Source organism: Chiloscyllium plagiosum, chromosome 32 (assembly GCF_004010195.1).
Source record: "Chiloscyllium plagiosum isolate BGI_BamShark_2017 chromosome 32, ASM401019v2, whole genome shotgun sequence".
NCBI lineage: Eukaryota > Metazoa > Chordata > Chondrichthyes > Orectolobiformes > Hemiscylliidae > Chiloscyllium > Chiloscyllium plagiosum.
This window is the reverse complement of record NC_057741.1, coordinates 15,835,857-15,849,819: the sequence shown is the minus strand read 5'-3', so window position 1 is coordinate 15,849,819 and position 13,963 is coordinate 15,835,857.

Below are 13,963 nucleotides of genomic sequence, written 5' to 3'. Positions count from 1 at the left end.
GCCTTTGCAATGTCCCCACATGTTTGGCCTCAAGGAGCCTCTTCTGCAGGTACAGAAACGACACACTGATGTCCTAAGGGACCCTTGCTCCTAATGCCGCTGCTGTCTCACCAGCACTGCCGAGGGTCCTGACTCTAGGCCTATCGAAGCTAGGAATCCCTTCCTTGGGCACCGATGCTGCTTCAGTTGCCAAGATTAGATTAGATAACTTACAGTGTGGAAACAGGCCCTTCGGCCCAACAAGTCCACACCGACCCGCCACCCACCCAGACCATTCCCCTACATTTACCCCTTCACCTGACATTACGGGCAATTTAGCATGGCCAATTCACCTGACCTGCACATTTTTGGACTGTGGGAGGAAACCGGAGCACCCGGAGGAAACCCACGCAGACACGGGGAGAATGTGCAAACTCCACACAGTCAGTCACCTGAGGCGGGAATTGAACCCGGGTCTCTGGCGCTGTGAGGCAGCAGTGCTAACCACTGTGCCACCATGAGCCACCGCTTCTAGTCTATCACAGCCAGGAGTTCCCACAAGTTGTTACACAGAAAGGGAGTAAAATTGAGGAGACATCTGTGCAGACTTTTGTGCTGACTGTTGACAATGTGATCTTAGACTTTCACACTTTCTTTCTTATTACCAAACCACTCCCAGTCGTAGTAATCTCCCCAGTTTTCTGGAAAACATGATAGACTGTTTAACACCATGTCGTGCTGCCAGGCTATACTGCTCAAGTGTTATTCTTGGAAAACTGTTGAACTGGAAAGAGATCCTTAGGGAATTTCCAACTTTGTGGAAATAGAACATGGAAAAATTAGTCTTTGTTCGAGAGGACATATGCTGAATATTTCTAACGATTCTCCCAATAACTTGAAATCTCTGCTGAGCTGCAGCTTGGGGGTTCTGTACACTTGGCTGAGGATTGAAAGCTGTTAGAGTCAGGAACGCATGTCACACATCACAATTAATTTGACGTTTTGTTTGAGATTCAGTAGAATTTGAGGCTTTGTTTTATCTAGCAAGTGCTTGGCCAAAAGGCAACACAGCTGCTTCATACAAGCTTCTTTATTCTTTTTGCCTCATGCTTGTAAATTAAGAATTAAGGGCAAAGCTTTGCTACTAATTATAATCCTGCATCTATGCTGCAGCAACGCAAATACAAGATGCACTGCATCGATGTAATGGAAATACTTCACTTAAAATGTCAAAGGACCATTTTTGAAATTACATGTAATGAGTACCAGTGGGAAACTTCATAAATTAACAAAAATTATAGACTTGTGAAGTACACTAATGGTGTTATGTGTCTGGGGTTTCTCAGGTTCAGTGTGGAAGCAGGTCCTTGTTCATTTTATCCAGACACTGCCTTTACTTTGCTTATTAACTAGACAATTTGTAGCGATGTGTAGGACCGCCCAGAGAATATCGTTCTCTAGATTTTAAATTCCTGATTCTATTACACACATTCATGTAAACTCACTCAGGTTTAGTTTGGGCACCAGCTCATTGTAGTTAAGTTACTGGACACGAGAGTCCCAGACTGATAATCCACAGATCTATTTTCAAATCCCACCTTACTCCTTTATGAATTAAATTTAAATAAAATTATCTGTAAGCAATAATAAGGCTAGTAACAGTGAAAGGATAATGGAATGCTAAGTGATGTGTTTAAGTTAATTTAACGTAATAGGGTAGATAAAGGGAAATTATTTTCTTTGAAGACAAAGTCTAGAACAAGATGGTGTAACTTTAGAATTCAATCAAGACTTTTTCAAAAGTGGTGTCAGGAAGCATTTTGTTACAAAGGGTAATAGCAATCTGAAACACTTTCCCCAATTGGTGAACCTCGCCAATTAAGGAATACAGAACAAAAGTGGCTTAATCAGCCATAATTAAACTGAATGACAGATCAGGCTTGAGGGGTTGAATGGGTGATTAAAGAGAAAATAGGCCAGATTTGGTAAAGACTGTCAGGCCTTTGATGTGAAGGGCAGTGTTTGTCACTGGCCACCCGGGTGTTTTCCTATCTTCCTGGTGGTGGAATTTGAATAAAGATTTGTGCACTTTGTGTCTTTCACTGTGTCTCACACCTGCACACACACACCATGGGTGCTGGGGATAAAATAAGCACTACCGCACTTAGGTGGTAGTGTGGGGGTTAATTTGAAAAAAGAAAAAAAATATAAAAGAGGACATCAGAGGTGGGCACCGCAGGGAGTGGAGTGCATCATTTCTCCCTCCAACTCTATTAAAGAAAAAAAAGAAGGAAAGACTGTCAGGCTGTGTTGCTGCAGTTTTTAACTAGCAGGGCTGACTCCTGACTGCTCTGATGTGGCCTTACAGGCTTCTTGCCTGTTTGAATGAGTCATGATGTCATTCAGTCACATACAAAGATTGGAATAGTTAGGGCAGTTTTCCTTTTGAGAAGAGAAATTTGAGAGGAGTCTCGATCGAGACCTTGCATTAAAAATCAGGAGGCATCTAGATCATTTGCACTGGGAGAAGCTGTTTCCAGTTGTGGAAGGGTTGAGAAACAAATGGTGAGGTGACTGGGAAAAAATGCAATGACGAAATGAGGCAGAACTCTTTCTGTGAGTGATTAGGATCTGGAGTACACAGGCTGGGAATATGGTAGAGGTGGAGTCAGTTGAAGCTTTGCAAAGGGAATTTGATCACTATCTAGACAGGAGAAAATTGCAGGTTTATGGGGAAAAGACAGAGTGGCATTAAGTGAATTTCTTCTTTGAACAGATATGCCAGGCTGAATGGCCTCCTGTTCTGTAGCCATTCATCAGTCTACGAACCTGATTTTTCTTTTATCACACAGGAAAGATTCAATTCTTTTCATAGTTTAAGTAAAAATGTTCAATTTCTGCCATGATTTAATGGTACAATGGTATTTCACTAATAAAACACCTTTTCTCAATTTTGTTTTAATTCATTCACAGGATCCAGTGACTAGGCCCACATTTATTGATTATCCTGGGTGACTATGTGCATAAGGTCACAAACTGTTGATGGAGCATATAATTACCTCAGCTTTCTTAATCGGACCACCGAGGACTGGAGCAAGGGAGTTGCACTGAATTTGGACAAGATACTATGCAGACCTTAGCTGGAGTATTATGTACAGTTTTGGCACCATATGGCATGAAGGGTGTGAATGCATTGGAGGGAATAAAGGAATGGCTTGCGAGAATGGTCCCAGTGATGAGACACTTCAGAGATGAGGATGGATTGGAGAAGTTGGAATTGTTCTCCTTGGACAAACGAAGTTAAAGGATGATTTGACAGTTTCAAAGATCATGAAGGGTCCAGAGTGGATGGGGAGAACCTGTTGCCATTCATAAAAGAACTGTTGCCATTCATAAAAGAGAAGACAGCTTTTTTTAATAGCAATTTACAAATGCAATGTGATAACATTTTTCACAAAGCAAATAATAGTCAGGAGATATGGTGGAAGCAGGTACAATGGAGACAGTCATAACATGCTGCAATTATTTCTATTCAATTCTGCGTGGTTATGGGGAAAAGGCAGGAAAATGGCAGTAGGTTATAATGCTTTGCTGAGAGCTCATATAGATATGAAGGGCTGAATGGTCTCCTTCATACTGTGACAATTCTGTGATTTGGGCTGGATGATTGGTTATTTCTGATGAAAAGTGAGGTGCTTTATGAACTTACCTGCATGTTCCACAATACAGCTAGTGAAAAATGCTGGAAATGTTTTGAAGGGGAGAGTAATAAAGCTTCCAGCCCCTTTTCAACCTCCCATAACAGTCAGTCAATCTATTGCGCCACTGTCCCTACGATGTCATATCTTTGCATTCATCATCAAGAAGGACATCAAGAATTAGCAACTCAAGGAAGTCCTGCAAACCATTTAATAGTTTATGCCATTATGATGATTTCCCTTTTCCATGTAACCTGACGTCAAACGCTTATATGTGCTCACTCTTGCTGAATTAGCTTCTCTTACACTGTCACTACTTCTACATGGTGCATCCCTGTAGCTTCTGCAGAAGTACAGGCAGGCTTCACAGATGCTGCTCTGACCATGGATGCTTTTGATGCCTTCCCTTTGCATATTGGAGCCATGGAAGACCCCAGCAAAGATTGCTTTACATGCACTTCTGCAGGAGTGGGATCTGCTTTCAGATGAGAGACGTTATTGGATACTGACTGAAGTGGGGAGGGTGGAGCAGGGTGAGGGGGAATGCTGAGTGAAAAGTGGGAATCTTTGGAAAGGAGTTCTTGCTTCAATGCCTTTCCTTTTGTCAACATTCCCCTCCAAGGCTTGTGCCACTGAGCCGCTTCGAGTTGACCAGTGACACATTCCAATGTCAATGCTACCTATTAAAGGTGGTGGGCATCTTCTGTCACATCCTGTACTGACTTATTTGAAACTGTTGAGGCTGTAACACCCTAGAGAGTAGGTTATTTCTGCAATTGTTGTTACTTCTCAATTACTACTGAGAGGCACTCCATTCTCTTTGTTACTGTGGAGAGACTCAATGGCACGATTTTCAGTACCTTGTACCTTTTTTGTTTCAATGATGGCCCCTACAAATCAGGATCTGTTTAGCTGAGTAGGGCATGAGGAAGATTGTGCCCACTATTCCTCAGCGTGGATTGACTGTAGTTTTCTCTGATGCCAATATATGCCTTGTGGATTGTGAATCACCATGTGAAAACCCAGCTTGCCATCAAACTGGACCCACTGGTGTGTTTTGGCACTTGTGTATGACTGTACAACCTGTAGCAATGCAACATGAAGGAACCCGATCTCTAATTAATATCAGAAATCATGCCCACAGACCAATATCCAATGCATGAGTACAAAAGACCTAGATATGAATTTAGTCCTGGCAAAATGAGAATCGCCAAACTGAGGCCTCCCATATTTCAAGCATCCATAAATAAGTCAGCAGCATGGAGATACTTTCATGGAGATGTGTTATGATGTACCAATATAACATATTGATTGGGAGAAAATGAGGCTTGAATCCAGGCTTCCTGGTCCAGAGGTAGGGACACAGCACTGTATCATCCTTCGCCGCCCCCAGCAGCCTCCAACTCCACCCAAAGTTAGCATGTGTCAGAGATATTTATATATCTTTCAACCAGCATCTGCAAGATTATAGTACCTGTCTATCATGGGCACAGATGTGACTTATCTTCACACTTGTGCCTTTGCTTCTGTGGGGTGTACAATTTGAGGTGGGCCAGGTTCAGTCCTCTTCCATCTCCTTTTTTGTCTTGCTCCCTCTTCTCCTAGAAAGGGGAATAATGCAGAGATCTGTGATTATTTGAAGGTCATTTATTCAGTGATGGATGCTGTGCATTTGGTGGTGGTTATCAGACTGTTGTATTACATTACATGAGGATTGGGCTGGCAATAGTGGATGTATTAATAGGGAGGTGAAGAGGTGAACAGAGAGTGCATAATTAGTGACAGTAAAATTTAAGTAGGCATCATGACTGAGGTAGAGGGTGGTGGAGTAATAATTGTATTCCAAACTGTTAGTGAAAATAATCTTCCTCCGTTTCTGACTGTGCACAGTAGTAAGTTAAGTATCATTAAATCTGGGTACTGGCATTGCACAACCTGAATTCTTGTTTCCTTATTAAAACCTCCTGGCTACTCCAAAATAAGATTTTGCATTGGCCTTTAAATAGTGGTGTTGAGATTATCATGTGGGCACATAGCAAACTCGCTGTGTTGAAGATGTGAAAGACAGCAGGAAGCATTAATTTTCTTCCTCCCCTTTCTCTGGAATCTGACTTTGCATTAATGGGTTGGGGAGGGGGTGTTGCACTATTTCAGTCTTTCTTTTGATGCTGAGCAGTCTGCAGGAAGGTAATAGGGAATCATAGGACAACTAGAAAATAGGAGGTACTGCTGTGAGTAATTGAGACATAGGTTAGTTAATGGAGAGTTAACACAGATATGCAGGAATGACAGATGGTCCTTGCAGGAGACTGCTAAACTGTCCATTTAAAAACACAGAAGCCATTGCTGTAGTGAAATGCTTCACTAAATATTCATTGCACAAAGAAAAATGGGGTACCCCACCAGCAAAACAACCTCATCTCAGATAGAATAGAGTGTAGAAGGAGACCATTCAAATCCACACCAATCTTCTGGAGACCATCCCACCCAGACCCAGCCCACCTATCCTATAACCCTGTATTTCCATTGGCTAGTCCACCTAACCTGTACATCCCTGGACACTTTGGACAATTTAGCATGGCATATCCACCTAACCTGCACACCTTTGGACTGTGAGAGGAAACTGGAGCACCCAGAGTAAACCCACACAGGTACAGGGAGAATGTGCAAACTCCACACAGATAATTGCGCAAGATTGGAATCATACCTGTGTCCCTGGTGCTGTGAGGTAGGAGTAGTAAACACTGAGTCATTGTGTCACCCTATATTTGAAAGTCCAAGGCTGAAGTTTTCAATGCTAGTTCAATGGACAAAGAATCCCTGAGGAGACAACCAAATCTCATTGCAATCTGAGAGGTTTACTTTTTAGTTTGGAAAATTGCTCATGTAACTCCTTTGTTCAAAAAGGAAGGGGCTGACACCCAGAAACTACAAGCCTGTTAAGTTAACCTCTGTCATAGGGAAAACATTAGAAGATATTATTAAAGACTTTATAACAGGGCACTTGGATAAGTTCAAGGTAATCAGATAGAATCAACATGATTTTTTCAAAGGGAAATCATTCCGAACTAATTCATTGGACTTCTTTTGAAGAAGTGACTTGTTCTGTAGATAAAGGGGAACTAGTGGCTGTGTTGTATTTGGTTTTTCAAAAGGTATTTGATGCGCTACATCAAGGTTTGTGCAGAAAATAAAACTCATTGTGTAGAAGGTGACATATTGCCTTGCTAACAGGCAGCAGAGAGTAGGAATAAATGGGTTATTTTCAGCCTGGTAGATGTCACAGGGATAGATGGGCCACAGGGGTTAATGATGCTGCCTCCACTCTTTATAACCTTATACAAATGATTGGATTAAGGGACTACAGGTATGGTTACTAGACTTGCTGATGAAACAAATATAGGCAGGAAAGTGAGTTGTGAAGAGGACATGTGGAGTGTACAGAGGGACATAGATAAGTTAAGTGAGTGGAAAAAGATCTGTCCAATGTGGAAAGGGGTGAAATTGTCCACTTTGGCAGAAAAGTAAAAGAAGCATATCTCAATGGTGAGAGGTTGCGGTGCCCCAAGATGCAGAGATCTGGATGTTTTAAATATATGAATCAAAGTCAGTCTACAGGTACAGTAAGAAATCAGGAAAGCTAACAATATTAGTTTTATTATGAGGGGAATTGATTGCAAGTAAGGCATACTTTAGTTATACAGAGCATTGGTGAGACCACATTTAGAGTACTGTATGCGTTACTGCTCATTGTATGTATGAAAGGCTGTTAATGCATTGAAAGCAATTTAGAGGAGAGTTAGTAAGCTACTATCTGGTATGAGCAGATTACTTTACCAGGAAAGGTTAGATCAGTTGGGCCTGTACCCTTTGAAAGTTTAGTGTTAGAGGTGTATTAATTGAAACATACAATCCAGAGGGTCCTTGACCAGGTGGATGTGGAAAGGATGTTCTTGTGGGAGAATTTAGAACCAAGGGGTCATAGTTTTATAAATAAAGGGTCACCCATTTAAAACAGACAAGGAAAATGTTTCATTTCTCTTGAAGGGTTGTGAGTTTTGGAATTCCTTCCTCAAAAGGCAGTGGATGCAGAATTGTTAAATATTTTTAAAGCTAAAGTGGATAGATTCCTGCTTACCAAGGGGATGAAAAATGTTCAGGTTATGCAGGAATGGAGAGCTGATGTTAAAATCAAGTGAGCCATGATCTTATTGAATAGCAGGGCAGGCTCAAAGAAATGAGTAGCGTTCTTTTATTTATTGTATGTATTTTCATAATTGAAAACTCTGCAAGAGAACCGAAGCAGTGGCATGAGATCAGTGTTGGTAACACAGTGTTGGTTGAACATTGTGCTCCATTTGCTCCATGTGTCTAGCGACAAATTTTCAGGGATTCAGCTGCTGTTAAAAATGTCATTCTTGGATGTAGAGGCAAGGCTCTTCTTCAGGGGGTGAAGTTGTAGAGCTAGTCAAGATGTTGATTTTGGGAACAATATCTATTAGCCTATTGAAAACCAGTTGCAAGATGAAATTGGAAACAGATGGTCCATCTGCTCTCTGACTGGGAATAATGCATGAAACAGTGGGAAACAACAGAGAAAATAAGTAAATGAATACTTTTGAGAAAAACAAAGGATTGATCGTATTTCATATCCACTAGATGGCATTATTGTAACTTCCCTGAATCCCAGTCTATTTGGCACACAGCTAAATCGTGTAAATACTGTGCAAGCACCTCAGGGTCTGAACATTGATGTTTGCAAATCACTACAAACAATATGCATTTTTGAATAATCATCATTTTACAAATGAGGAATTATTTGACACATGCAATCTGAGGATGGCTCACTTTTTGTGAGATTGGATTTTGTATTTACATCTAGTAAATTTAAAATGAAACTAATTAAAAATATACTATGAAATGAAGACAAATGTTGTTCTTGGAGGAGTGACCACTTATTTTATTCAACTATGTAGAAATTTTTAGTGGCTGGAAGAAGTCAATAATATAAAGGAAATGGACAAGGTTTATTCCTAAGGATTGCTTATTTATTGTGTTGAGATGTAACTTCACATTTAGGATTACTGGGAAGATGGTTTTCTGTCTACAAATGCTGGGATGGGGGCTGCTGAATTTGCCAGTGTTTTAAATGGATTCAACATGGGATATTGGAAATTATTGGAACACAGTGGCTCAGTGGTTAGCACTGCTGCCTCAGAGTGCCAGGGACCTGAGTTCGATCCCACTCTTAGGTTGACTGTCTTTATGGAGTTTGCACATTCTTTCTGCATCTGTGTGGGCTTCCACTGGGTGCCCTGGTTCCCTCCCCAGAGTTCAAAGATGTGCTGATTGAGTGGAATGGCCACACAAGGTTGACCAAAGTGTCTGGGGATGTGCAGGCTAGGTGGGTTAGCCATTGGAAATGTAAGGTTACAGGGATAGGGAGTCTGGGTGGGATCCTTTTCAGAGAGTTAGCATGGACTTGATGGACCAAATGGCCTGCTTCTATACTTCAAGAATTCTATGATCTCCAGGACTGGGGGGAACTGAGAGATGATTGGCAGACTTTGGAGCACTCTTTTATATTAATGGCTTGCCTGCAGTGTTCAATATTGAGAGGGCATGGTTTATTGAGTATCCAGAGATGGGACCAAGCTGCCTTTGATTTATTTGATTTGTCTAGTGGTATCCACTTGCATTCCTAACTGTGAGGCTCTACTGTGAGTTTCTGTGGTATACTTTGTGACATCAGGAAATTCCTATTCTCCATTGTCAACCAGATATAGTCTATTTTCTTGAACTAAGGGCATATGGTAAAACTATGTTGAATTTTTAATTTGTATCACCTAAATACTATTCAACAGCACATATAGTGTTAATTGTACGTTTTTTTGGTTAGCAAGGTCTGCAAGGTGCAGTATGTATATATAACATTGCTGCACGCAAAGGTCAATTCCTCTGCATTGGATTATAGTCTGTTGCACAAATATGTCCTCATGAATTAATGTAGGTTGAATACAGCGACGTACATTCCAGTCACTGCAGATGGATTGAAAGAAAGGACAGACATCTTTGTCACTGTCAATGATTGACAATCCATTTATCTTTGAAAGGGGACAGTCGTTTTTTTAATTTCAAAAGTGGTCCCATCCCACTTGACAGATCAAAGAATCAGGCTGTAAGATTCAGTATTTTATTGACAGTTTATGTCCATGATCTTTGAGATGGGGATGTGTCAATGAATAAACGTAGTCCTCTTTGATGAACTGCCTGGTGGTCAGAGCAATCCCATCATGCGATTACACTGCGGCAGTCTCCGGTGAGTAGCTGTACAGCATGGACTTACAGCTCTTTGTTTTAGAGTGGGTCAGGCAGCTGAATGGTTTTTTAAAAATGATGACACTTCCAACAGAAAGCAAAATGCTTAACTCTGGAGATTGTGCTTCCTGTTGTGCCACACTATTTACTGAGCAATACATTTACTCCAAAAGTAATTCCACTGCTAAATAGTCAAAATCTTCCTTAAAAAAAAATCAAATTCCCAGGAAAGTTGCCTTTGCACATGCATTGAAGCTGCAAATTAATATGAAACATTCAGGCAAAAGGTTTTTAGTTTAGATTGACATTGTGTTGGTGTAGTCTTAGTAGGCTGAATGGCCTGTATCTGTGCTGTGCTGTTCTTTGTTCAATGTAAAACTGGTTATTTTATCAGCAATGTAAACCGTAACTGACATTTTAAAAAATCTATCTTTTCCAGGAAGTATGCACCCTAGGTAAGGCATTTGTTGCCCATTTCCAATTGCCTTTGAACTAAAGGACTTTCTAGGTTAATTCTGAAGAATTAAGCATTAACCACACTGCTGTGGATTTGGATTCAGATGTAGGCCTGACCAGGTAATAGTTACAGATTTCCTTCCGTAAAGGGCATTAGTAATACAAATGGGTTTTTGAGACTGCAGTGATGACTATGAAACTATGATTGACAGAGACTCATGGGATATAGGTGTCACTGCTTAGGCTAGCATTTGAAAGCGGTAGTGAGCTGCCTTCTTCAGCCAATTTATCACATGTGCTGTAGATAGATTCACAGTGCACCAGGATTTTATTTCAGTGACAGTGAACAAACAGCAATATGTTTCCAAGTCAGGATGGTGAGTGGCTTGGAGGAGAACTTGCAGTCAAAGGTGTTTCTAAGTATTGTCTGCTGTTGGCCTTCTGGATGGAGTTGGTCATAGGTCTGGAAGGTGCGGTCAAAGGATCTTTGATAAATTGCTGCAGTGCATCTTGTAGATAGTAATCTCTGTTGCTATTGAGAATCAGTAGTGAAGTGACTGAATGTTTGTAGGTGCTGAGCTAATAAAGCAGGCTGCTTTGTCTTGGATGATGTCAAGCTTCTCAGTGTTGGAGCTGCACTCATCCAGACAAGTGGGGAGTATTTCACCACAGTCCTGACTACAGCCTTGTAGATTTTGGACAGGCTTGAGGGAGTCAGTACATTTTGATATCATCCCTGTGACTATGCTTCATGATCTGCACGCTACCAGAGCAAATAGCTTCCCTCTCCCAATCTCAGCAAATTCTTATTCCTTTTAAACTACCTCAAATAGATTATAGAGTCATAGAGATGTACAGCATGGAAACAGACCCTTCGGTCCAACCCGTCCATGCCGACCAGATATCCCAACCCAATCTAGTCCCAGTGCCAGCACCTAGCCCATATCCCTCCAAACCCTTCCTATTCATATTCACAAGAGAATTCAAGCTTGATCTATGTAACCAGTCCTTGTAATCCTAACCCTGATATCAGAGAATAACATTGAGACATGTGACCTTTTTATTCTGAAGAAAAACTTCTTTTTAGAAAAGTACTGAATACTTATGGAATTGCTAAGCTCAGAATGAGATCACCTTGGTAAAGAAACTGGCTTCTTTCTCTCTGGTAAAATACTTAAACAGCCCTTACAAAAGTCGAGTTTCTATTTTGACTGTGTAAGTTGATAGGATGGTGCCTTATGTACCCTTTTATCCATGCTTGTGTCTAGTAGTGGTGAGTAAATGGCCCTCAGAAGTAACTTCGAGCTAATATGATGGTTAGCACATAGGTAATCTCCCTGGCATCTTGGGTGCCTGCCCTATTTTCAACATGTGATTGGCATAGGGTAGACTGTCAGGCCCTAGAAATAGTGTATGAATGAGAGCTCAGAGACAGGGTGCATTCGTCATCAGGAAGCCATTCCCTTAAGGTGGAAGATGGGCCAGGGAAAATGAAGGAAGATCAGGGAAAGACATCTCAACATTAAATATTCTGGTCATTCTCCTATGTTGTTAAACTTGAGAGGGTGCAGAAAGGATTTACAATGATGTTATTGAGACTGGAGGGTTTGAGCTACATGGAAATGCTGAATAGGCTGGGGCCTTTTTTCCCTGGAGACTGAGCACTGACCTTATTGAGGTTTACAAAATCATGAGAGGCATTGATGGGTAAATAGCTAAGGCTTATTTCCTAGGGTGGTGTCCAAAACTAAAGGACATAAGTTCGAGGTGAGAGGGGAACGACTTAAAAAGGGATAACTTTTCCACACAGAGGGTGGTGCATGTATGGTATGAGCTGCCAGAGGAAGTGATGGAGGCTTGTACAATTACAACATTTAAAAGGCATTTGAATGGGTATAAGATTAGGAAACATTTAAAGGGATATGGACAAAATGGTGGCAGATGGGACTAGGTCAGATTGGGATGTCTGGTCAGCACAGATGTGTTGGACTGATGGGTCTGTTTCCATGCTGTATGACTCTGATGAGCTTTCAATTCCAGATTTTTAAGGATATGAGCTTGAATTTCAGTTATCTTGGTGGAATCCTGGACCTCTGGATTAAAAGTGCAATGACAGCATCAATTTTTCATCTTCCTGTCTGTTTAACAGGTGAAAAATGAGCATATATTTTAGGGTGTATTGTTAGAGAGAAAGCAAATGTTGCATATTGAGAGAGTAAACAAGGATGTAATTGACTGTTTTCTATTATTTACTGTTCATGTACCTATCTGTTGATTTAGTCTGTCTTTGAAGGGAAAGTCATGTAAAAACACACCCTATACTACAGTCATTGATGTATAGAGTGAGCATCCAATGCTTTAATTGTGGAATTACTTAACTAACAGTTTAAGTGAAAATGATGCACTCCAGACCACTGGGGACATAAGATCTACTTAGAAGATTGACATCTGAACTTCTCAAATATAGACCCAAAAATATGGGTATCAGCGATCAGTGGAACAATGGACAAAAGCATCTGTCGACTGCTTGATGGAGCTCACAGCTGGAACTGAGAATCCAGGTCAAAGAGATGTGAAAGTATTAAGACCATAAGACCATAAGACATAGGAGTGGAAGTAAGGCCATTCGGCCCATCGAGTCCACTCCGCCAGTCAATCATGGCTGATGCGCATTTCAGCTCCACTTACCAGCGTTCTCCCCGTAGCCCTTAATTCCTCGAGACAACAAGAATCTATCAATCTCGGCCTTGAAGACATTTAGCGTCCCGGCTTCCACTGCACTCCGTGGCAATGAATACCACAGGCCCACCACTCTCTGGCTGAAGAAATGTCTCCGCATTTCTGTTCTGAAATGACCCCCTCTAATTCTAAAGCTGTGCCCAAGGATTCTAGAATCCCCACCTAACAGAAACAAAAACCCAGCATCCACCCTTTTCAAGCCATGCATTCTATTGTAAGTTTGTATTGGATGTCCCCTCAATGTTCTAAACTCTAATGAATACAATCTCAGGATCCTCATCAGTTCATCATATGTTAGGCCTAGCATTTCAGGGGTCATCCGTTTGAATCTCCACTGGACATGCTCCAGTGCCAGTATGTCCTTCCTGAGGAGTGGGGACCAAATCTGGACACAGTACTCCAAATGGGGCCTAACCAGAGCTTTATAAAGTCTTAGTAGTACATCTCTGCTGTTATATTCCAACCCTCTTGAGATAAGAGACAACACTGCATTCGCTTTCTTAATCACGGACTCAACCTGCATGTTTACCTTTAGAGAATCCTCGACTAGCACTCCCAGATCCCTTTGTGCTTTGGCTTTATTAATTTTCTCACCATTTAGAAAGCTTTTATTCTTTTTGCCAAAGTGCAAGACCTCGAACTTGCTCACGTTAAATTCCATCAGCCAAATCCTGGACCACTCTCCCAACCTGTCAAGATCCTTCTGCAGCCTCCCCACTTCCTCAGTACTACCTGCCTGTCCACCTAACTTCGTACCATCGGCAAACTTCGCT